Below are 25,096 nucleotides of genomic sequence, written 5' to 3'. Positions count from 1 at the left end.
ACTAACCTACAAATCTTAACTACTGGCTTTAAAGCTCTCCACTACCTCCCTCCTATGCACTCTTTCCATGTATATGGAAAACAGGGAGAGAAAGACAGAGAGAGGAAAGAAGAAAAACAAAAAGGAAGGAAAGAAAAAAGGAGGATGAATATATGAGAACCTATTACCAAACACGTATCTACAAACTTAGTTTTGTGAATTAATTTAGCTTCAATCAAATGCCCATCTTTTTCTAAGGATTCTAGTAATTAGGGACACCTGAAGAACAATTACACCCTGGTCGTTAAATTCACCCTGCAATACATGTTTCAATATAAATTGTCCCAAAAATCAATTTCTATATACTATTTTCATGAAACTGGATGATTTCATTAGACTATTTTAGAACATAGTTTTTAGATATTACATAAATTGCATATAATAAAATTGAGAAACACTGTTACAATTTTTAAGAGGTTGCCATTGATGACCGAGTCTTTTCTATATATAGTCTTCCTCGATAACAAAAAATGTTCTAGGAACAAATCATCCTATTTCAGTTCCAAAGCACAGACAGCCAAAGGTATAATGAAATTTCCTCCTTCAGTATTCTCCCAAATTTCTTGGATCATATCAAAATGTATTTATAAAGACACAGTGTGAGATTTCTAATGGTGATGGAGTATGTGCACTTACTGTAACTTCCTGTTCACCACAGTAATTATAGTAGAGCCCACTGAAACATGCCCTCTCCTTCTGTGAGAAACGCCAGGTGTTGTAATGTCTCTTCTGCTGGAATTAACATGCTGCACTGCCAAATCATTGATTTCCCTCAGGTATTTTGCAGGAACCACCTTGTCTTCATCCTTGCAGCTACTTTTTGACTATTAGGGTTATAGAACCTATAGTGAAATGCTTTTTGGGCACTTTGGGCGTGACTCTTACCTTCCTCCTGCTCACTCCACTACTGCCTTTACCTCTCTACTTCTCTCAAGACTTCAATCAAAGCTTCAATCAAAATAGAAATGGAGCAGTAACCAAATATACTTTCATCCTGATAGCCTTTACAAGTCAGTGTGAAAATAACACATCACTGGGAAAATCAAATTTTGAAAGATAGGATTTATATTGTGTGTCATCATCCACCCTTAAGGACTGTGTTAGAGATACTCCTTTTCCTACGCGGAACTCAAAATATAGGCTGTATGGAGAAAAAGAATATTTAATCTCCATTTTGCAGATGAGGAAATTGAGGCAGAGATATTAAGTGGGTTGTTCAAGGTCATATAGCATGCTGTTGGCAGAGCAGGTCTCCTTCCTCCCAGGACCATGTTCTTTTAAGCAGGCCACATGTTTTTGTTGATGATTAAAGGAAAAAGATTCAAAGTTATCCAGCATTCTTGGGGAATGGGAGGCACAGATTACTCAAATATGTAAGTATTAAGCAATATGCTTAAAGAAGCAGAATAGCTTAGGGCAAACAGTCAGAGGATCCAGGTTCTAATCCCTCCTTGACACTTGCCTGATGTGTGACCTTGGTCAAATCACTTCTCTAGGACTCATTTACTGCATCAGTAAAATGGGGATTAAATCCTCTTCCCGCTGATTTAGACTGTGAGCCCTGTGGGACGAGGGCACTGTCCAACTTGATTATCTTATGTCTACCCCAGAGCTTAGAAAAGTGCATGAAGCATAGCAAGGGCTTAACAAATACCATCTTCATTTATTTTTTGAGTGGTATTTGTTAAGTGGTTACTACGTGCCAGGCACTGTACTAAGCACAGGGGTAGATACAAGCTAATCAGGTTGGATACAGTCGATGAAGTCCATGTACCACTTGCAGCTCACAATCTTAATGAAGTAACTGAGGCACAGAGGAGTGATGTGACTTGCCCAAATTCACACAGGAGACAAGTGTCAGAGCCGGGGTTAGAACCCAGGTCCTTCTTACTTCCAGGCCTGTGCTTCATCCACTAGGCCATACTTCTTCTCTAATTGTTATCATAATTGTATGCATGTAATAATCCTGGGACTAGAATTCTAAAATCCCATCTCTTCAAAACCGTTACAAATACGTTGTAGTGTTAGAATATTTTTGAAAGCTGCTATAAATGACTCTTGGGATACAATGGGGCTTTTGATATCTTTAAAAGGGATCGATATTCACACAGGAATTTAATGCAGAGAAGAACAGAAAATTCATAGAAAAGGGGTACCTTAAGGAAAGTTCCAAGTCTCCCAACAGTTTATCTAAATTTCTCCCATAAATGTTTTACTTGAAAAAAGTAACAAGAAGGATTACTCACCCCAAGACACAATGGTATACCTTTCCAGAGACACTAAATCTGGTACCAAATGATGAAAGAAACAAAAGAGCAATAACCTCAACCCAAGATACTTTTTAAAGATCTCACCCCAGAACACCTGAGGAAAAAAATGCCTTCTGGAAAGTGCAGTCTCTGAAGAAACTGTATTATTTCTAGTTCCTGTTTAGAAGCAGAAAATGTCCTTTGCCTTCTGGGATATGTAATTTTTTATGGAATATTTCATACACCTCTTCCTGTTAGTCTTTTACCTTCTTTCCTGAAAAAGATTTTCATGTTCACAAGACAGTATAGCCCAATAACAAGATGGCTGAATGCTGGGGCCGTGGGGTGGAGAAATCACAAAGGACTTGAGTACTGCCTATCTAGGAGCCTCATACTCTCTCTTCATATTTTCCAAGACAGCACAAAAATTCGTTTTCTCTGCCACTTACATAAATGAACTTGGAATCTTCCAGACAAGATTAAAATACCAATAAACAGACATAATAAATTGGACACAAGCAGGCTTGAATAACAGGCAGAGTATAAGAGAAATACTCCATTATTATTCTGAACTTCACTCACAGATATTTAGGAAACATAACAATGTGATAAAGGAATTGGAAAGGAAAGAAAATCCTAGGATAGAAAGAGGTCATTCATTAGATTTAGATTTATCTGCAATCACTCCATAATCAATGTGTCCATGGGAAACTAAGTCCTACAAACAGCATCTTCCATCACGGTCAGTCTAAGGAAGTCAAGCATTCATTTTGGACTAGAAGATGTCTATTTGTAGCAAAAGAATAGATGGGGAAATTGGATTTTTAAATGCATAATTTGCAATTCTGTTGTGACTCGATAATCAGAAATTGCTTCTTGAAAGTTTGCCTTTGAAGCCATTACTTTTCCCTAAGGGTTTTTCTTCTGTCTAATTAATGAAAAATTCAAGACGATAAATAAAAATATTTTTCCTTTGTGGTTATCATATTTGTATCAAAAATGAAGATAAAGTGCCTATATTTAGCACCTTTCTTCTGAAAAAGATTCCAAAGTTCTTTATTCAATATTTACAGTGTAATCTCAAATTATTTTACACTGAAGCATATCCATCCCTAGAGTTTAGTTTAGAAATTCAAACAATAGCTTAATTCTTTATCTAAACACATTAAAGAAGGAATTTCCAGTGGCATATTTTTTCCCCTCTAAATGGGAGTTTTCCCTGTGATACTGGACAACTATCTTCCACCTTTACAGAAAAGTGCCACTGAAATTTCAGAAGTAAGGAGTCTGTTTCCTCCTCCTATCTCCACTGGGAGGGGAAGAGGTGGGTCCAGGGAAGAGATGGTTTTTGCAGACACCCAGGCTGACCTGGTAGTGAATCAGGAAGCACGGAAGCAAGGCAGGAGAGCAGGGAAAGAGAAAGGGGATCAAAGACCAAAGGCAGATATTTTTCAACTTTCCAGATACGAACAACAGCAGCTAAAAAAGCAAAATCATCAATCAGTCAATGCAGGGTATGCAAGTCTATATTGGAAATACAAGAGTGCTTAAGTATAGGTGTGCAAGAGGATTGAAGTGGTATTCAGGAGGACATGAACTGGGGGGAGAAGAAAAAATAATCGGGAAAATCCTCCTGGAGAAGGTCAGTTTTCACGATAATGATAATAATAATAATGGCATTTGTTAAGTGTTTCTATGTACAAAGCACTGTTCTAAGCGCTGGGGGGATACAAGGTGATCAGGTTGTCCCATGTGGGGCTCACAGTCTTAATCCCCATTTTACAGATGAGGGAACTGAGGCCCAGAGAAGTGAAGTGACTTGCACAAAGTCACACAGCTGACAATTGGCAGAGTGGGGATTTGAACCCAAGACCTCTGACTCCAAAGCCTGTGCTCTTTCCACTGAGCCACGCTGCTTCTCACAAGGGTTTTTAAGATAGAGAAGGCTCTGATTTTACAATAAAACTTTCCTATTCTGCTTCCCAAAGGAGCTGCTTCTAGTAGCTGGTGTATTGTAAGATGCTTCATCATGACTGGTGTTTGTTGAGCACTTACTGTTTGCAGAGCCTTATGCTAAGCATTTCGGGCAGTACGATAGACACAATACACATGTTTACAGTTCTCAACGTGGTGTGCATAGACTAGTCTTCCACATAGCCCCTGTCCCAGGATAAACTTGAATAGCCAGTTTTAAAGCAAGAGTACATGATAGCTAACCCTGTTGTTCACATAATAACCATCATTCGTCAATCAAGAGCATTTATTGAGCGCTTAATGGGTACAGAGCACTGTACTAAGCAGTTCCAAGATCACAGCAGAACTAATGTAGATGATTCCTGTCCTAAAGGAAAGTGTAACCTCAATGTGGACAAGGAACATGTCTGCCAAATCTGTTGCATTCTCTCCCAAACAGTACGGTGCTCTGCTTACTGTAAGCACTCAACAGGACAGTGCTAAGCTCTTAGGACAGTGCTCTGCACACAGTAAGTGCTCAATAAATACAATTTAATGAATACACACCATTGATTAAGATGAAGTAGCTTACACTACACATACTACTAGGATCAGCTCCCTTGGGAAGCAGAATAGGGAGGCTGTATTGTAAAATCAGTGCCATCCTTATCTTCAAATCCTTTCTGAAAAACCACCTCCCCCAGGAGGCTTTCCCTGAATAATTTTTCTTCTTCCTAGGTAATGACCTCAAATACCATCTCAGTTCTTAATGCACTCTTGTACCTTTAGTAGCATTTCTGCATGTATAGACTTGTCTTTTAAACACTTATACAACTAAATATCCATCATTCCATTCCATTCTATTTCCTATCTGTGGTCCCCAATGCAGCATGGCCCCATTGCAAGAGCACGGGCTTGGGAGTCATGGGCCATTCGTCTGCACTTTTCTGCTGTGTGACCCTGGGCAAGTCACTTAACTTCTCTGTGCCTCAGTTACCTCATCTGCAAAATGGGGATTAAGACTGTGAGCCCATGTGGGACAACCTGATAAACTTGTATCTATCCCAATGCTTAGAACACTGCATGGCAAATAATAAGCGCATAACAAATACCATAATAATAATAATAATATAATAGTAACTCCTAGAGGGTAGACAGTGCTTTCTAATAGTTGTATTCTCCAAAGCACTCAGTACAATTTTCTATACATAATTGGCAATTAATAAGTACTAATTATGAGAATTGCCTTGACTGTAAGTTCCTTGGGTGAAAGGATGGCATCTAATCACATCTACCTTAAGTCCCCCAATTGCCTAGAAAAGTGCTCTGTGACCATGAAGTATTCAATAATTCATTTGATGAGAGCCATTTACACCTACAAGGTCAACAGATTTAATGTAAAAAGTAGGGCATACATGGAGAAAAAGAGTGGGTTAGAAACCTTGTTTGCATGTTTGGGAATGCTTTTACTTGTATCCTTCAGTTGTAAATCAGAGAAGTGTTATTTTTCTCTGTGTTTGTTGTTAGAACTCATATCCTGCCGCCTTCTTAGACTTTGGATCTGTAGTGTCTCATAGGGAAGAGAGCTAGTCATGAATCATCATAAGTTTATTCTGCAGCATCTGTGCTTTCTTTGGAAGTCCTCCAACAGTGTATTAGTCTGTGCCTGCTTAGTTTGCAAAATTTCAGGCCAAGAAAGTATGATTCTAGGCTAAATGACTTCCGCTAATTTAGCTAACATTTCTCCTAACTTTCTCTTGTCTGTGTGATTAGTAGTAGTCATAGGATGAGTCTTTATTAAGTTTTATTATTAATCAATCATATTTATTGAGTGCTTACTCTGTGCAGAGCACTGTACTAAGCACTAGGAAGAGTACAATATAACAAAGTTGATAGTCACTTTCCCTGCACATAAACAGATTGGATAAAGTCCCACTCCTATTTGGTCCTCACAATCTAAATGGGGGTAAATTGACAGAATAATAACTCTGACAAGCAAATATAAATATCAACACCAAACTGAACCATTAAAACAAAGAATCTAAGTACAGTAAGCAATCCTCTCCCTTCCTAGGGCTTCAGGAACAGCCTTTATTTATGTATTACTGCAGTTTCCCCAGCACTGAAACGGTTGTCAAAGTGGATTCACACCTGATAGGAGACAGAGAGGGTGGATTCACCTTGAGCATCTACAGGGACCCCAGATGTCCTGGTTTTATAAGGGGTCTGGGCCAAATGAGTCTATACTAGTGCTCATCCCCACTTCCTGCATGGCAATGAAGTTCTCCTCTCTCCTTATTCTGGTGGAAGGTAGTGAGGTCAGTTACACAAACTGAGTACTGAATTCATTATTGCTTCTTGTGTGCCAAACCTTGGTGTGATACCTATAAATTATACTAATGCTTCAGGCAAACACTTTGGAAATAACCAGTTATCTTGGACCAGGGTGTTTTAGAAGATCTGAATTATTTGGATTATTTGCATGCTTTGATGCAGCCATATAGTTGTTGAGTTTATATAGAAAATCGTAAAGGAAATATAGGAATGAATAGTACTCTCAAAAATGTATTTACTGAATACTGCATGACCCTCAACCCATTTGTAAAGTTTGTTGTGCGCTTTCCCAAGTTAAATCAGAATTTCAAATACACATTCTGACATAGCATCCAAATATCAAAACTTTTAATAGTTAGACTCTGCAAAAAATATGCAGTCCTAAGACATTATACCATCCAATCAAAGCACATTTTCCTTATGAAGCAATATCACACTACATCACAACTTAAAGTACATGCTTAATCAAAGTGCAATCAACATTAAAATCCAATTTGCTGTAATTATGCCATTATTTATAAAGCAGTGCAGATTATTCAGTTAGTACTTACCTGTACCCATTGCCCAGTGAGCTTAAAATACTGTCAAACTGGTCAGCTACTACACTGCCATGTTTATACAACCACTTGAACCCATATCATAAGGAATAAGATTCATCATTCATTAAATGAAAGCATGCTTATTGATTCTAGAAGAACTGGATGGCTTGACATTTAACATTTTCAGCTCAGTTGTAATTCAGTTGTAATGAAACAAGCATTAAATAAACTGCTTGCCTATCCAGAGAACCATGTTACTTCAATTATACTCAAGTTGATTGTGGCCAATTTAGCAATAATTAGTAATTTACCAGGTCAAGGACCTCACTCATATAGATACATGCTTGTAAAATGGTCTCTGGTTTTCTGCAGAAGAGAACTTAGTGTGAAATAAACAGAAGGAAAACAATGCTTAAATGGTGCCAGTCAGTTTACACTTATTTTTCCAATTACTTTATCCAGAAATCAACCAGTTGAAAAGTAGTTCATCTTGAATTTTTAAAAAAGATTTATTGATTGATATCAGTACAGTGTTCCTGATCATTTACATAAATTAAAGCAGTGAACCTGTTTTCTTCTGAACCTTAATGCTCTTTTTTATTCCATCATTAAGCCTATTTGTATTTGAAATGTAATTGTACTTCTAAATAACAATACTTCAAAAAAAATCAGTAGTCACTTTGGAATATAAAAATAATTAAATCCTCAGCAATTTTTTTCTCATAGCAGAACCAGAAAATTAACTACTTAAGCATACCTAGAAATATCCCTCAGAAAGGATGATTAACTTGTACATGTACAAGAATGAGATTGAAATGTGAGTTTCTGCTTCTCTCAGAAATGTCTTTAAAAATAGAAGAGGCATAGATACATACATGGCTGCATTTGTGATGCATTTGTGATGCCATGCGTGAGGACCACATAATGTCTTCCATTCATTCATTCAATTGTATTTATTGAGCGCTTACAGTCTGGAAAGGCCTCCTGGAGCAGATGAGCGCTCAGTAGGGCTTTGAAGGGAGGAAGAGAGCTAGCTTGGCGGATGTGCAGAGGGAGGGCATTCCAGGCCAGGGGAAGGATGTGGGCCAGGGGTTGATGGCGGGACAGGCGAGAATGAGGTACAGTGAGGAGGTTAGTGGCAGAGGAGCAGAGGGTGCGGGCTGGGCTGTAGAAGGAGAGAAGGGAGGTGAGTTAGGAGGGGGAGAGGTGATGGAGAGCCTTGAAGCTGAGAGCACAGGGTAGCAGATCTCAAGGATAAGCTATTGGAGGGGTAGAGGAAGCAGCCATGAAGCCCGTAGCTATGGATAATAAAAGGAATTATGGCAGGGATGTTCTGGAATTTAAAGGTGCACTCTTAAACCCTTGTTATTCAGCCCCCCCAACCCCCCTGAACACTTATGTACATATGTGTAATTTATTTTAATGTTTCTGTCACCCTTTAGGCTTTAAGCTCCATAATAATGACACTTACAGTATCTGTTGCGCACTTAGTATGTGTCAGGCACCGTTTTAAGTGCTGGGGTAGGTACAAGCAAATTGGGTTGGACACAATCCCTGTCCCACAAAGGGCTCACAATCTTAATCCCCGTTTTACAGATGAGATGACTGAGGCACAGAGAAGTGAGGTGACTTGACAAAGGCCACACAGCAGAGTGAGAGTCAGGAAAAGAACCAATCAATCAATCAATCAATCATTTATTGAGCACTTACTGTGTGCAGAGCACTGTATTAAGCACTTGGGAAGTACAAGATGGCAATATATAGAGACAGTCCAGTCACCTTCCGCTCTGAACTGGTCCATCAACTGTTGAATTCTACTCTTCCAAGGATTAAGTAGTGCTCTGCCACAATAAGGGCTCAATGGAGACCATTCATTGATGGTCGCATTCAGTGTTGAAAGGGTTAGCCAAGAGGTTTTAAGAATTTGGCTTTGTGACCTTGGGCAAGTCATAAAACTTCCCTGTGCTTCAGTTTCCTTGTCTGTAAAATGGAGATTAAATTCCAAGCGCTTAGTACAGTGTTCTGCACACAGTAAGTGTTCAATAAATACGATTGAATGAATGAATATATGTTCCCCCTCCTATTTATACTGTGAGCGCTGTGTGGGACAGGGACTGTATTTGTTTTATCATCTTGTACTTACTCCATTGCTTAGTACAGTGCTTGACACAGTAAGCACTTACAAAATACTACAATTATCATCTACATGATTATTTAATTTAGTCTTTTCTGAAGACATTAAGGGTGATAACTTCATACAGATTAGGTTTTTGTAGCAGACAGATTAGAAAATCTCAATTAAATTGAAGTGATCATAATGTTTTAAGTAGGTTTTCCAGGCAGTTGAAGATCTTCATAAAGTTCTGTTAGGGAAAGCTCAGGAATAAGGAGCACAAGAGACAAAATGTGGGGGTGAGGAAAACAAGGGTAGAAAGTGGAGGAGAGAACAGAGCTGAGTGATCCCAATCTTCCTATCCTGAATTCATTAAGTACTAGATTTAAACATTACCCCAAATTGTGTTCCTATTCTGAAAAATCTGAGAGCCTGGGAAGGTAACATTCTATTCTTCTGAGTCAAAAACGTGACTCAATATGGCATTGTGTTCTCCAAAAATATAACTACAGCTTTTTCTTCAAAGTTGGAAGCTAATTTTGACAGACAAGTGCATTTTTAATTTCACCCAAAACATGTAGGAATTACAATTATCAAAGAAATACACATTTCCATTCAGTCTAAATAACTGGGGTGAGGTGAGAGAGGGCAAAATGTCTGAAAATGAGAAGCTACCCTGGGGACAGTGCAACATTAAAAGTGAAAATAAAATACACTGAATCTCTCAAATAATAGTAATAATAATGGCATTTATTAAGCGCTATCAGCAAAGCAATGTTCTAAATGCTGGATCTGTAATGACATCATCATCATCATCATCAATCATATTTATTGAGCACTTACTGTGTTCAGAGCACTGTACTAAGCGCTTGGGAAGTACAAATTGGCAACATATAGAGACAGTCCCTGCCCAACAGTGGGCTCACAGTCTAAAAGGGGGAGACAGAGAACAAAACCAAACATACTAACAAAATAAAATAAATAGAATAGACATGTACAAATAAAATAAATAAATAAATAAATAGAGTAATAAATGACATCTGTAGTTCATTTATATTTACCTAATTAGAGCATCAATTAGGGTTTTTTATTGTTTTCACATGGTAAACTTGATGTAATCTAAATTTCTGGAGTTTTTAAATTGAAATACATATATCAGTTTTGCTCTCTATTCCCAGTTTTCATATGATGCTTGCATTTTGCCCACATACCAATACCCAGTTAATGCTAAGATCAGAAAAATATAAGCATGGTGGACTGTCAGAGAACTTTTCTTTAAGGTTGATCAGTTTGTCATTTTACTCAAAATACTGTCAGCTGGAAATTTCATGATCCAAAGGTAGCAAGGTGATAGCTGGGTCATCGGGCTTGTTCATCAAAAACAGACAACTAGAAAAGCTAGTGTACTAGGGATTGGTGTAAGAAGAACTACCAAAGTGTTGGCACTGAAACCACAAAGATAACTGATTTGCTATACAAATGAGACTACTGATATTTCAAATCTGAAAACACTGACAACTTAAGTGGTCTTCATGGACTCTTTATTTACAATTTGCTTTGTAGCAAAAAAAAAAGAAGAAAAAAAGATGCATTTTAAAGTGTAGCACCACACAGGGGAGATCTAGCAATAGGTAAAAGAGTTTGTTCTTTTTTAACTGTGATTTTTCACTCCCAATGATTTAATCCTTTATAAATGAACAGGTAATCTAGTTAACTAAGGTATTAATCTTTATTTTTGCTAGAAATATGGACCACAACAGAATTCCCACTGAATCTTGCAAGTTAAGAAGGAAGGTATGCATTCCTGAAGTTCTTCATGCAATATTTTTCTGGGATAACAAGATGGAAAAATTATAGAGGAAGCTAGAAAAATAGAGTTGAAGAGGAGAGACAGCAAAGCAGTGTTTTTTCCAAACCAATTCTGACTCATCTCCCCTTACACACTGTATAATTGAACACCAGGAGATCATTTTGAAAAGATTTTTGTATAGCATTGGCAGATAAAAGTGTGCACTGAACCATTTTCTCTTTTTTTTCCCCAAGCCCAAAGATCTTCACACACTCAAATTTTCAATAAAATGAAATTGTGGCTATTATCCAAATTTAATTTGAACAATTCTTCATAGCAGTATGTATACTAAAATGAATTGAAACCTAACTGAATATTTGATGAAAGAATGTGTCTTTAAAGTGTAGGTTCAGCACATATCAGTCACTAAAAATAGCCTATGGGTAATGAAACCTTCCTAAAAAACTGGTGTGAGTTCCCTGAATAGCCTGTTGATTATTCAAATTTATTGTAAGTCACACCATGTGGAGTATAATGAGAAATGCCTGGAAAGCAAAGGAAATACAATCACCTTCCTCTTCCTTTCATTTGTTGGCACATTTCAGGAAAGTACCCGATATAACATGCCAGTTAGGATGTAGTTTAATGATTAATCCGACATTTCATAATTGCCCAAAAATAGAAAACATGACTAGGAGGGATGGTTCATACCGCTGGCAGTTCTGAAAGATTGTCTGTGAGAATATAGGGAGCTTGTGATGAACTTCCCACTAATCCCTGACATATCATCACCCAGAAAGTGGAGCCATTAAACTGTAAGCTCCTTGAGGGAGGGGATTGTGCTTACCAACTTCAAGGTACTGTTCTCTCACAAGCACTTAGTACAGTCCTCTGAACATAGCACTCAATAAATGCCACTGTTTGATAACATCACCCAGAAGATGGAACCAATAGACTGTCAATTCCATGAGGGCAGAGATGTACTTGTACTTTCCCGAGAGCTTAGTACAATGTGCTTAGTACAGTGCTCTGCACATAGTAAGCGCTCAATAAATACGATTGATGATGATGATGATGATGATGCTCTGCATACAAATAGTACTTGATAAATACCACTTATTGATGAATTGAGCTAGATGGGGTTCATGGTCATGAGGCAGTATCAAACCTAGGGAAGGAGCAAGAAGGAAACTATGGCTTCCCATGCTTTGTTATGCTATCTCAAATTAACCTTGGATTCTCCACTACAGTCTTCATCCCCATTTTACAGATGAGGTCACTGAGGCTCAGAGAAGTTAAGTGACTCGCCTAAGTAGACAAAATAGTAATAATAATGGTATTTGTTAAGCACATACTATGTGCCAAGCACTGTTCTAAACGCTGGCACCGTTCTAAGTGCTGTTGTGGTGGAGCTGGGATTAGAACCCATAACGATGGTATTTGTTAAGCGCTTACTATTTGCCAAGCACTGTTCTAATCACTGGGGTAGATACAAATTGATCAGGTTGTGCCACATGGGGCTCAGTCTTAATCCCCTTTTTACAGATGAGATAACTGAGGCACAGAGAAGTTAAGTGATGTGCCCAAAGTCACAAAGCTGACAAGTGGTGGAGCCAGGATTAGAACCCATGACTGCTGATTCCCAAGCTGCTGAGCCACGCTGCTTCTCAGTGCTTGGCACATAGTAAGCGCTTAATAAAAGCCATCATTATTATTATTATTTTCTCCCCATCCCAGTAGCCTTTTGACAATCCACAAGGCCGGCTTGTTTCTTTTTAACTGCCACTCCCATTTCCCCCCCACCTAAAAAAGTAGCATTAATAATAATAATAATAATGGTATTTGTTAAGTGCTTACTATGTGCCAGGCACTGAGAAGCAGCGTGGCTCAGCAGCTTGGGAATCAGCAGTCATGGGTTCTAATCCTGGCTCCACCACTTGTCAGCTGTGTGACTTTGGGCACATCACTTAAGGGGGAATACAAGGTAATTAGGTTATCCCATGTGGGACTCACAGTCTTCATCCCCATTTTACAGATGAGGAATCTGAGACACAGAGAATAATAATAATAATAATGGTATTTAAGTGCTTACTATGTGCCAGGCACTGTACGAAGCACTGGGGACATACAAGGTAATCAGGTTGTCCCATGTGGGGCTCATAGTCCTCACCCCATTTTATAGGCACAGAGAAGTGAAGTGACTTGCCCAAAGTCACACAGCTGATAAGTGGTGGTGCCAGGATTAGAACCCACAACCGCTGATTCCCAAGCCCGGGCTCTTTCCACTAAACCACTGTCTCCCAGCTGACTCCGCTTATCTGGTTCACCTTGTGGGCAGGGAATGGGATGTTATATTGCACTCTCCCAAGTTCCTAGTACAGTAAGTGCTCAATAAATACGATTAATAATAATAAGGATTGTCTCTATCGGTTGCCGAATTGTACTTCCAAGCGCTTAGTACAGTGCTCTACACACAGTAAGTGCTCAATAAATACGATTGATTGATTGTTAGCATGGGTTAATTCTATCATGAGCGTAAATTGGGGTTATTTCAGCCTAAACTTGGTTTCTCAGAGTTCCACAAGCAGCAAATCCTGGCACAACTGAATGACCTCGCACAAATGAATGATCGGGCTGATTTACAAATAGCTTGATAATTTGAAAGCCTTCTAGAGCTGTAAATATTTACTTCGCAAACCTCTACTTCACTAGTTTAGGTTGAGAAACAGTGTAGGCTAGCGGACAGGGCATGGCCCTGGGTGTCAAAATACTTGGGTTCTAATCTTGACTCTGGCACTTTTCTGCTGTGTGACCTTGGGCAAGAAACTTAACTTCTTTGTGACTCGGTTACCTCATTTGTAAAATGGTGATTAAGACCATGAGCCCCATGTAGGATATGGACCATGCTCAACCTGATTAGCTTGTATCTACCCTGACACTCAGTACTGTGCCTGGTGGATAGTAAATGCTTAACATATACTATAAAGAAAACTCTCAATTTGTTTTACTAATTAAAACCTGATTTTAAATTTGCTGGTTTGGGGGCTGTTGGTGCTGGTGGTTGAGCGGGGTGGGAGGGGGCTATAGTTCTATAATTAATAGAGCATTCATTTTGTGAATTATCACCTCTAAATTCATATCTAACATTTCAAAGAAAACAAGCATTGGTATCTATCACATTACCAAAGTTTAAATTGTTAATTTTCATGACAGGCATTCAAAATTTCTTCCTTTTAATCAAACTCTAAAGATAAATTGGAAAAGCTTCTTCCTCTATCTCAGTAAAGTCCACTGGGCCTTATTAGCTCTCTCCATTGATTGCTGGTCAAAGTTACTAATTCCCTTACTGCCTTGGGTGATGTTGCAATTATTGTGGTCAGAAATTTTTCTCCTAGTTTGATGGTACATAGCAAAGCAGCCCCAAATTCCACCAAGAGAGGAACTTCCCTGGATTCTAACAGCAACCTATAATCATCTGTACAAAACTGTGACAGGTTGAAAGTCACTGACAAGTTTCAGTTCCTAGATTAATATAATTTGCTTATTTAATGTAACAAGTTTCTTTTGCCTGCAAAACATTTCAGAGCTATTTTCTAATCCTGATAGGTTAATTAACTAGAAATCATGATATGATCAGGGGTACTTGGCAATTAAATCTGTTCTATTTCATTTTGATCACATACCACCTGCATTCTATTTGAAAAGACTTTTTGTAACACTTTTACTACCAGTTTTATGATCGTCCCACGCATGCATTCATACTGTTCTCTGAACTCAGGGGAAACTAGCAGCATTAGAGAATCCTTGTATTATTGTTGCTGCGGTGTCTTTGAAGCAAACTTCATGGAGATCAATTTCCCCTAAAAACTTTTTTCTAAATGCTTGAAACTGGATTTTGTGAGGAACCAGGTTACCTTATTCTATGAGTACAATATTCTCTTTATGTACTGGAATGAACCTCTTGTTAGGGAAAAGCCCTTGCAATGAATGCTACTGTAATTATCATTGACAGAACATTTATTTTGTGCATGACCCCTTCCAAATTCACTTCCAACATTTCCAAGAAAACAAATGTTGGTGTGTTTGTCACATTGTCAAATTTTCAATTGTCTATTTCTGTGTGTTACCGTGGATTGAAATTGCCCTCCTCTTTATCACAGTCTAAAGATAAATTGAAAAAGCCGGTCATTTTAATCATTACAGGAAACTGTAGCATTTTTTCTTTCTTTGTCTCAATCTTGGTAATAATCCTTCCACCTTCATGATTTTAAAAGGAGCAAAAATCATTTAAATTAATGAAGTTTTTTACTCATTTACAAAATGCCCCATTCATTCATAGGAATAAAAATACATTGTCCACCCAGTCCCCTTTATTCTGGAATAGTCACAGTGAGCAGGGCACATTGAATTATAAAGTCTCAGTGCCTTAATAGGAATGACGTTCAAGTGTCTTTACATTCATTAAGCTGTCATTTTTAAAGTCACCATGGACTTTCAGAGAAAACCCAGTGAAAGGTTCCAGAATCCCAGGCCAGGTTCTCAATCTCGTTAATGGTTCAGACAGAGAGTTGTGCAAATGCATGGCATGTCATCAAGTCAACATTCATGACAATGCAGTCTCAGGCACTTTCATTCCTTCATTCAATCGTATTTATTGAGCACTTACTGTGTGCAGAGCACTGTACTAAGCGCTTGGGAAGTACAAGTTGGCAACATATAGAGTCGGTCCCTACCAAAAACGGGCACTTCAAAACAAAGACTCTCTTTGCCTATGAATTACCTGAAAATTAACCTCGACATTGGGTCTTTTTATTTCAGTTATTCAGTGGCAGAAAATCTAGCCAGCTTTCAGTCAGTCAGTCCTCCCTCAACAACAGCCATCTCGGAGCCTTGGCTGAGGAAAGTGGTTGCTGTTGGAATATTTGCCGTCCTGACTCAGAATTAAAATGAAGAAAATTGAAAAGTGGGGCACAGAGTGATAACTACCCCCGACCTCTAAGCTGAAGAGATAGACTGTATTAAAAACAAAACAAAACAAAAAAAAAAAACAGACTGGCTAAGATGAGAGGTGTAAATCAAGATGGGAGGATGTGTCAATGTTTATTTCCCCTACTTAACCAAGACGCTCATAAATCAAAGAAATATGTATCTTCCTCAAAGGAATTCAAGACTTGGTCCTCTAGAAACTTTCTGTTCTGTTCTGTTTCAGCCAGGCAGTCAGTCATATTTATTGAGAACTTACTGTATGCAGAGCTCTGTACTAAGCACTTGGGAGAAGACAATGTAACAATAGACATATTTCCTATCCACAGCGAGAAGCGTGTGGACTGGGTTGTAGTAGGAGAGTTGTGAGGTGAATTAGGAGGAGGCGAGGTGACTAAGTGCTTTGAAGCCAATGGTGAGGAGTTTCTGTTTGCTGTGGAGGTGGATGAGTGGTTACTGGGGGTTCTTGAGGAGAGGGGAAACATGAGCTGAACATTTCTGTAGAAAAATGATCCAGACAGCAGAGTGACAAATGGACTCCAGTGGGGAGAGGCAGGAGGCTGGGATGTCAGCAAGGAGCCTAATACAATTTGGATGGAGAGGAAAGGGCAGATTTTAGCAATGTTGTGAAGGTGGAACCAAGAGAATTTAGTGAGGGATTATTATGTGGGTTGAATGAGAGGGACAAGTCAAGGATAATACCAAGGTTATGGGCTTGTGAGATGGGAAGGATGGTGGTACTGTCTACAGTGATGGGAAAACCAGGGGGAGGAGAGGGTTTCCAGGGTATGAAAATGTACAATGGCGATCTCTATGCTACTTTGTTTTGCATATTAGATGGCAAAATGCCAAAGATTCAGCAGTGATTCCACCACCAGAAGACAGCTCAGTCATTTTCAGTTTTGAAGAGGCGCTATATAGTATTGGGGATTCCAGCCAACAGAGATGACTGGCTACAGAATTATTTCATGGGAAAAATCTGAAAGAAGGTCACTAGAAGGAAAAATAATGAAGTTGAAGTACCACAACAAAGATAGAGGAGTCTGGCCTAGTGGAAAGAGCACAGGGTCCTCGGTTCTAGTCTTCGCTCTTCCACTTGTCTGCTGTGTCACCTAGGGAAAGTCACTGAACTTCTCTCCAGCTTATCTTCCTCATATGTAAAAATGGGCTTTAGATATATGTTTCTTCCTTCAATTTAGACTGTGAACCCCAAGTGGGACAGAGATCATGTCCGATCTTATATTTTATCTACCCCAGTGCTTACCCCAGTACCCAGTAGAATGTGTGTCACACAATAAATGCATACTAAATTAAGAACCACATTCAAGGCCAACATCTCCCAGAGACAAGCAAAAAAGCCTGCTAATCTCAACCTAATGCTCTTCAGTGCTTCTATACCCATTTATGATGAGAATAAGCTCAACTTTTGTTAGGTTGGAACAAGACTACTAGCACATAAGAGGGTGAAATATGTGGATTCTGCACTTTGTTATCTTTTCCTCAGCTTTGTCCTATACAGACTCAGCCAGTGAGGGAGCTCAATAAATATTACTTCGTGAAAATGGTTATTGCCATTCTCATACAAGAATACCGGTGGATGATTATATTAACAGCTGTGCTAGAAGCCCTGAGAAATTCAGGTGACAGTTGTCTTGTAATCACTGAAGCAAAGAAGACCAGAAAATATAAATTTAATTCAAAGCTTAATTATGCTATAAAAATGTTAGCCATCTTTATTTCTTACGTGCCATTTAGCTTATTGATCGAACTACACAGGATGAAAATTTACTAGAAAATGAAGATGTGTTCATACCTTCATTTCACATTTGGGTAATGATCTCCTGACCCAATAATGTGATCCAGAAATGTCCAAAGCTTCTACAGGGTACATCTTGTGTCCCGGGTGCAGCTCAGAATGGAGTTGATTTCTCCAGGCAAATATTAATAAAATCTGCATCTTTCATTTAAGGATAAACTGAAAAACATTGGATACTCCATTTGGTTATTATAACTGATACACTGAGGAAAATACAAATCTGTTACCATATTGCTTCTGATGGGAAGATACATTCTAAACGTTTTTAGAAATTAAAAATATTGTACAGACGTGAACTCGGTCTCCAGCCCTTAATTTGCCCACTGACAATTCTCTACGCCAGGGCAGCCAACCTAGAATTTTCTTAGATGTCCCTTCGGCAAGGAGGGCACTAGGGGAAAACTGAAAAAGAGCTATTTCCTTACAGGTTCTCAGGGCAAAACAGGGTAGTGCTTAACTCCCATGTTCTACAAGCTCCTCCTTTAGACTGTACGCTTCTTGTGAGCAGAGAACGTGTTTACCATCTCTGTTGTACTGAACTCTCCCAAGCGTTTAGTACACAGCCCTGCACACAGTAAGCTCTCTATAAATTCCACCAATTGATAAGTAATGTTGAAAGAAGGAATATGTTTTAAATTTCCAGTATTAGAACACTAGATCTGCAACAAGGTGTAATAATTGGACTTTCATTCCCACATTCCTCAATTCAGAGAAAAACTCCAAATTCAGTTAAAAAAAATCCCAAACCAATTTTTATTTTATTTGCATTTTTACTTCACCATTTCAATCATGTATACTGGGAGTTTAGTAATCCATTCAATTATCTACCATATTCTATGCCAGAAAATTCTGAAGGTACCTGAAGGCGGCGTATTTTAAAAGAAAAGAGTCAATAATATTTGTTCATTCATTCATTCATTCAATCATATTTATGGAGTGCTTACTGTGCGCACAGCACTGTACTAAGCGCTTGGGAAGTACAAGTTGGCAACATATAGAGATGGTCCCTACCCAACAGTGGGCTCACTGTTAACGCATCAAGCCTGCAACTTCTTGTTTGCAGAACTAATTATTAAACAGACATATATTCTACAGTCAACATATAAATAAGAAAAATTTCAGCTCAGTCAGTGTCTTCACATTTAAGTTGACGACAAAGTGATTACATTTCTGATGATTTTCTGTTTGACGCTCCATTTGAGCTTGTTTGTTTTGAAACGTCAGTGAACTAGGAGAGAGCATCAAACCATCTCAAATTAAACATCAAGAAGAAAATTTTCAATGCATTCCAACTGTCAAAGTTTTTAAAAATTTCAAATCCAGTTATCCACAAATGCAATGGGGAAAAAGATTCGTAGATATAGTTCAGTGAAAAGCCCCTTTTCCTAAGGGGTCAAACTGGGTCTGGATTCCCCTCCATGGGGTACACCACAGGAACAGGACCCTGATTGACCTCGACTCTGTTACAACCCTAGGGCTAAAGCAGGAAACATCCTGAAAATTAATAAACTAACTCCTGTCTCTCCTGGAATACCTGCTGCAGCAGCACCCAATGGTAAAGCCTTCAATGAATCAATCGATCATATTTATTGAGCACTTTTTTATGGTATTTGTTAAGCATTTACTATTTGCCAGACACTATACTAAGTCCTGAGGTAGATACAAACTGATCAGATTGGACACAGCCCCTGTCCCACGTGGGGCTCACAGTCTTAATCCCCATTTCACAGATGAGATAACTGAGACACAGAGAAGTAAATTTAGTGACTTACCCAAGGTCACGCAGCAGGCAAGTGGCTTAGCACATAAGCTATAATTGTATTTATTGTAATGGTTTTGACACCTTTCTACATGTTTTGTTTTGTTGTCTGTCTTCCCCTTCTAGACTGTGAGCCTGTTGATGGGTAGGGACTGTCTCTATCTGTTGCCGACGTGTACTTCCCAAGCTCTTAGTACAGTGCTCTGCACACAGTAAGCGCTCAATAAATACGACGGAATGAATGATTAGACCCCAGGACCTTCTGATTCTGAGGCCCCTGACTTAGGCACTAGATCACATTACTTTTCTTACTGCACTTCCTGTGTGCAGAGCACTGTACTAAGAGGTTGGGAGAGTATACCCTAACAGAGTTGGTGGACAGGATCCCCGGGATAGATGCTCTAGTCCAACAGATACAAATGGGATGTCAGCTGGGGTAGGTAAAGCTCTATTCACTGCAGTAGGGTGGCTGAACAAATGAAATTCTCTTCTCAAACACTCAGTTGTATTTAATAAGCATCTACTGTGTGAATACAGCACAGGCCTGGACATCAGAAGGACCTGGGTTCTAATCCTAGCTCCACCACTTGTGTGCCATGTGACCCTAAGCAAGTCACTGCACTTTTCTGTGCCTCAGTTACCTCATCTGTAAAATGGGATTAAAACTGTAAACCTCAAGTGAGGCATGGGCTGGGTCCAACCTATCTTGTGCTTAGAACAGTGTCTGGCATGTTCATTCATTCATTCATTCAATTTATTAAATTGTATTTATTGAGCGCTTACTGTGTGTTGCAGAGCATTGTACTAGCACATAGTAAGTGCTTAACAAACACCGTTTAAAAAAAATTCAGAGAACTGTACTCCGAACTAGGAAAAAACAATAGAGGAGAAAGGCATGATCCCTGTCCACAAGGTTCTTAACAGTCTACGACTGATTTGGTTTGTGATTTAACTTTTGAGTTCAGAACATAAAAATCTGTGAAATGCCATACTGACCAAACAAATAACCTACTACTCAGTCAGTAGAGGATTGTGATGGTGCCACCTTCACAACATAGCTAAAATAATAATACTAATAATAATGGTATTTGTTAAGCGCTTACTATGTGACAAGCACTGTTCTAAGCACTGGGGTAGATACAAGGTAATCAGGTTGTCCTACATGGGGCTCACAGTCTTAATCCCCAATTTGTAGATGAGGTAACTGAAGCACAGAGAAGTGAAGTAGCTCGTCCAAGGTCACACAGCAGATAAGTGGCGGAGCCAGGATTAGAACCCATGTCCTCTGACTCTTTGTGCAGAGACACTCTGGATGTTACTCCCCTCCTTAAAAATCTCCAGTGGCTGCCAGTCAACCTAGGCATCAAGCAAAAACTCCTCACTCTCGGCTTCAAGGCTCTCCATCACCTCGCCCCCTCCTACCTCACCTCCCATCTCTCCTTCTCCAGCCCAGCCCGCACCCTCCACTCCTCTGCTGCTAACCTCCTCACTGTACCTCATTATCGCCTGTCCCACCATCGACCCCCGGCCCATGTACTTCCCGGGGCCTGGAATGCCCTCCCTCCGCACATCCGCCAAGCTAGCTCTCTTCCCCCCTTCAAGCTCACCTCCTCCAAGAGGCCTTCCCAGACTGAGCCCCCATTTTCCTCTCCTCCTCCCCATTCCCCCCGCCTCCTTCCCCTCCCCACAGCACCTGTGCATATGTGTGTACAGATTTATTACTCTATTTATTTTACTTGTACATATTTACTATTCTGTTTATTTTGTTAATGATCTGCATCTAGCTTTACTTCTATGTATTCTGATGACTTGACACCTGTCCACATGTTTTGTTTTGTTGTCTGTCTCCCCTTTCTAGACTGTGAGCCTGTTGTTGGGTAGGGACCGGCTCTATATGTTGCCAACTTGTACTTTCCAAGCGCTTAGTACAGTGCTCTGCACACAGTAAGAGCTCAATAAATATGATTGAATGAATGACTCTCTAGTCCATGCTCTTTCCATTAAGCCACTTGGCTTATCTGCCCTTTACTCTCCAACCAATCACTCATTCTATCCTGCCTAGATTACATCCTCAGCCTCCTTGCTTACCTATCAACCTCCTGCCTCTCCCCACTCCAGTCCATACTTCATTTCGCTGCTCGGATCATCTCTGTACAGAAACATTCAGGTCATTTCACCCCCCTTCCTCAAAAATCTCCAGAGGTTAGCTATCCACCTCTATATCATACAAAAACTCCTCACCATTGGCATTAAAGCACTCCATCACTTTGCCCCCTCCTCCTCACCTCGCTTCCCTCCTTCTACAACCGAGCCCACATACTTCACTCCTCTAGTGCAAACCCAGGTCCTTCTGATGTCTGGATCTCCCTTCTCACCACCGACTGACCCCTGGCCCACGTTCTGCCTCTGGCCTGGAAAGCCCTCCCTCCTAAATCCGCAAGACAATGACTCTCCCCACCTTCAAAGCCTTATTGAAGGCACAGCTCCTCCAAGAAGCCTTCCCAGACTAAGCCCCTCTTTTCCTCATCTCCCACTCCCTTCTCACTCTGACTTGCTCCGTTTCCCCTGCCCCAGCCTCACAGCACTTATGTATATATCTTTAATTTTATTTATTTATATTGATGTCTTTCTGCCCCTCTCTAGATTGTAAACTCATTGTGGGTAGGGATTGCCACTGTTAATTGTTTTATTGTCCTTTCCCAAGTGCTTAATACAGTGCTCTATACACAAATATGCAGTTTAAATTAAGTGCTTATAAGCACAAATAAGCACTTAAATACCATTGAATGAATGAATGAATAATTCTCCCTCCCATCCATCCTCCTAGTACATATCCAGTAATCACAGATTATCCTTGAATTTATCTTAAAATTTATGTTAGAACATGACCTAGGTGAAATGACATGGCCACCTCATATTTCATATTCAACTACTTGGTCAAAGTCCAAATTGAATATAATGTTTTATGACAAAACATTCTCAGGACTAATTAATTCTGAGAATTGCTTAGTGATCATGCAGGGCCTGCTTGTATCATTTGCCTGATCAACACCAATGGAGACCTTCAATTTATGAGTGTACTGGCTTTTTGGTGAGGAACTCATTACTGGAATACCCTGAAAACTTATGTAAATGAATTCCAATTCTCCTATTACTAGTTTACATGCCCATCAAAAATAACAGGTTGCAATTCATTAATTCTCCTTTACAAATCCGTTTGAATTTTGCATGCATGCTCTAACTTGTTCTCTTTCAGAGTTTCTCGGTGACATTTGTTGTCTCACATTCTTGTTGGTTTCATTAATTTAATTTTTTCTAATTACATATTCAGTTAACTTGAAATATATATTTGATCCCCTGGTGCCTTTCTGTCGGAAATTCACAGGTATATTTGAAGTGAGGAGTACTGAGTACTGCTTCAGTCAGTCAATCATATTTATTAAGTGCTTACTCTGTGGAGAGCACTGTACTAAGCAGTTGGGAAAGTACAATATATCAGATCTTCTAGATTGTGACCCCGTTGTTGGGTAGGGACCATCTCTGTATGTTGCCGATTTGTACTTCTCAAGCACTAAGTACAGTGCTCTGCACACAGTAAGTGCTCAATAATTACGATTGAGTGAATGAATGAATGAATACATTCCCTGCCCACAATGAGCTTACAGTCTAAGTGGGGAGGCAGGCATTAATACAAATAAATTAAAGATATACACGTAAGTTATGTGGGGCTGGGAGGGGGGATGAATAAAGGGAGCAAATGAAGCCAACGCAGAAGGGAATTGAAGAAAAGGAAAAGAAGGCTTAGTTAGGGAAGGTCTCTTGAAGGAGATGTGCCTTCAATGAGGCTTTGATGGTGGGGAAAGCAACTGTCCACCAGACATGAGGAGGGAGGGCATTCCAGGCCAGAGGTAGGATGTGAGCAAGAAGTCGGAGGTAAGATAGATGAGGCTGAGGTACAGTGAGAAGGATAGAAGTATACGTCTCCCTTTTTCATGCCATAAGAACACATGGAGCTTAGCATTCAACTTGAAATACCTTATTCCTTCAGGACCCTCTTGCATGCTAGTCATGGCAGTAGGCAACGGTGGAGATACTTGGCCTCTCCAATCCAAACTTGCATGATTTGAAGAGAAATACCCCCTATTTAATCCATTAGGCTTAGGGGGCCAAAAAGGCATTTCCGCATATGTAGAATGGAACATAGAATAAAGTGTAGCCCTTCGTTTATGCAATAGAATGGTTTAACCCCTAGAAACCCACAAGTTTTCAAGAATTAACTAGAAAAGCCAGAAGTGATAAACTGGCAACCAGCTAGCTTCTCATTAGTCAAGGTACAATAAGCGCTAAGTACAGTGCTGTGCACACAGTAAGCGCTCAAGAAATATGATTTAATGAATGAATGAATGAATCTTACAGTCACCTGGTTTGGTCAAAGTGATATCCTAATCCTTTTTTAAGAATAACTTTTCACTGCATCAAATTAGTGCCCAACAAAAATTTCCACCTAAATGTTTTGGGAGCATAAGAGAAGACCCTGCTACCAGACAATCAGAGGAAGATCCTGAGGAGAAGATGGAGGCAGACAAAGTGAAGATGAAATCAGAAATTTGGGAACTGGAGGAGACATACTGCTTCCCAAAAGCATTAAGAATATCAGTCCCAAAAATCAGTATCTTATCTAGAGTACCAGGAATGGGAAATGTGGTTCAGCTTCCAGCAAATCCCATTTTGTGGTGAGATTATTTCCTAAGGATATTATATGGCAATTTAGTGTTTCCTGGTGTTGTATATGGGTAATGAATTATTAAAGGTCACATGAATAGTGATTGCAGTAGATACTGTTTCCTGTATTAAGTGCTTTTGCTGGACAGAGAGGGGTGTTTGGTATAGTTGGACAGTTAAACTGACTGACAGGAATACATCAGGTTTTCTTGGTAATCATATTACAATAGATGCCTTTACAGAGGCTGAGTATTTCAATTCATAAATCAGCTCCCCAGAAGTGCCTCTGCTGCCTCATTGTTGACTGCTGCTCATTCTTTGTTAAGGAGTTCACTGTTCATTCAATCATATTTATTGAGTACTTACTGTGTGCAGAGCACTGTACTTAGTGCTAGGGAAGTACAAATCGGCAACATATAGAGATGGTCCTTACCCAACAACAGGCTCTTCATGGTCTCAACCTCCTGTGGGTAACGTTTACAGTCGTTGCCACAATGATGAATAATCAGTGATGACACTGAAATGGCACTCAGGTCTCAAGAGCTACCGTGGTACAAAGCCTCTATGACTTCATTTATTGCCTGTTGCTCTAGCAATGAATGATGTCATAAAGGCTGAGAAGCTTGGGAAGCAAAGGCTCTGAGCATAACAGAGATAGGGAGCGAGAGACAGGAAACTAATAGTTAAATATGGCACATATTCACTACTTCAGGGCTTGCGGTTTTTCTTTGCGCTTCTCAATGGCGCCAAGTAGCCTACATCTCGAATTGCAAGGCAGAATCTTACTTGAAGATGAAGGC

General features: G+C 39.5%; 1 long non-coding RNA gene across 1 annotated transcript in view; it reads right to left on the bottom strand.

Annotated features, from left to right (window-relative positions):
* LOC119945277 overlaps positions 1–24,808 on the bottom strand; it is an 81,857-nt gene extending 57,049 nt beyond the window's left edge. Inside the window, exons 1-2 of the long non-coding RNA XR_005456163.1 lie at positions 24,730–24,808; positions 17,813–17,974 (exon numbers count right to left, since the gene is read on the bottom strand). This is a non-coding gene — a long non-coding RNA (uncharacterized LOC119945277). The remainder of the gene's footprint in view (positions 1–17,812; positions 17,975–24,729) is intronic.
* Between the last annotated feature and the right edge of the window lie 288 nt (positions 24,809–25,096).

Source organism: Tachyglossus aculeatus, chromosome 24, assembly GCF_015852505.1.
Source record: "Tachyglossus aculeatus isolate mTacAcu1 chromosome 24, mTacAcu1.pri, whole genome shotgun sequence".
Classification (NCBI taxonomy): Eukaryota; Metazoa; Chordata; class Mammalia; order Monotremata; family Tachyglossidae; genus Tachyglossus; species Tachyglossus aculeatus.
Note: the sequence above shows the minus strand (reverse complement) of the source record. Positions and strands in the feature narration are given on the sequence as shown.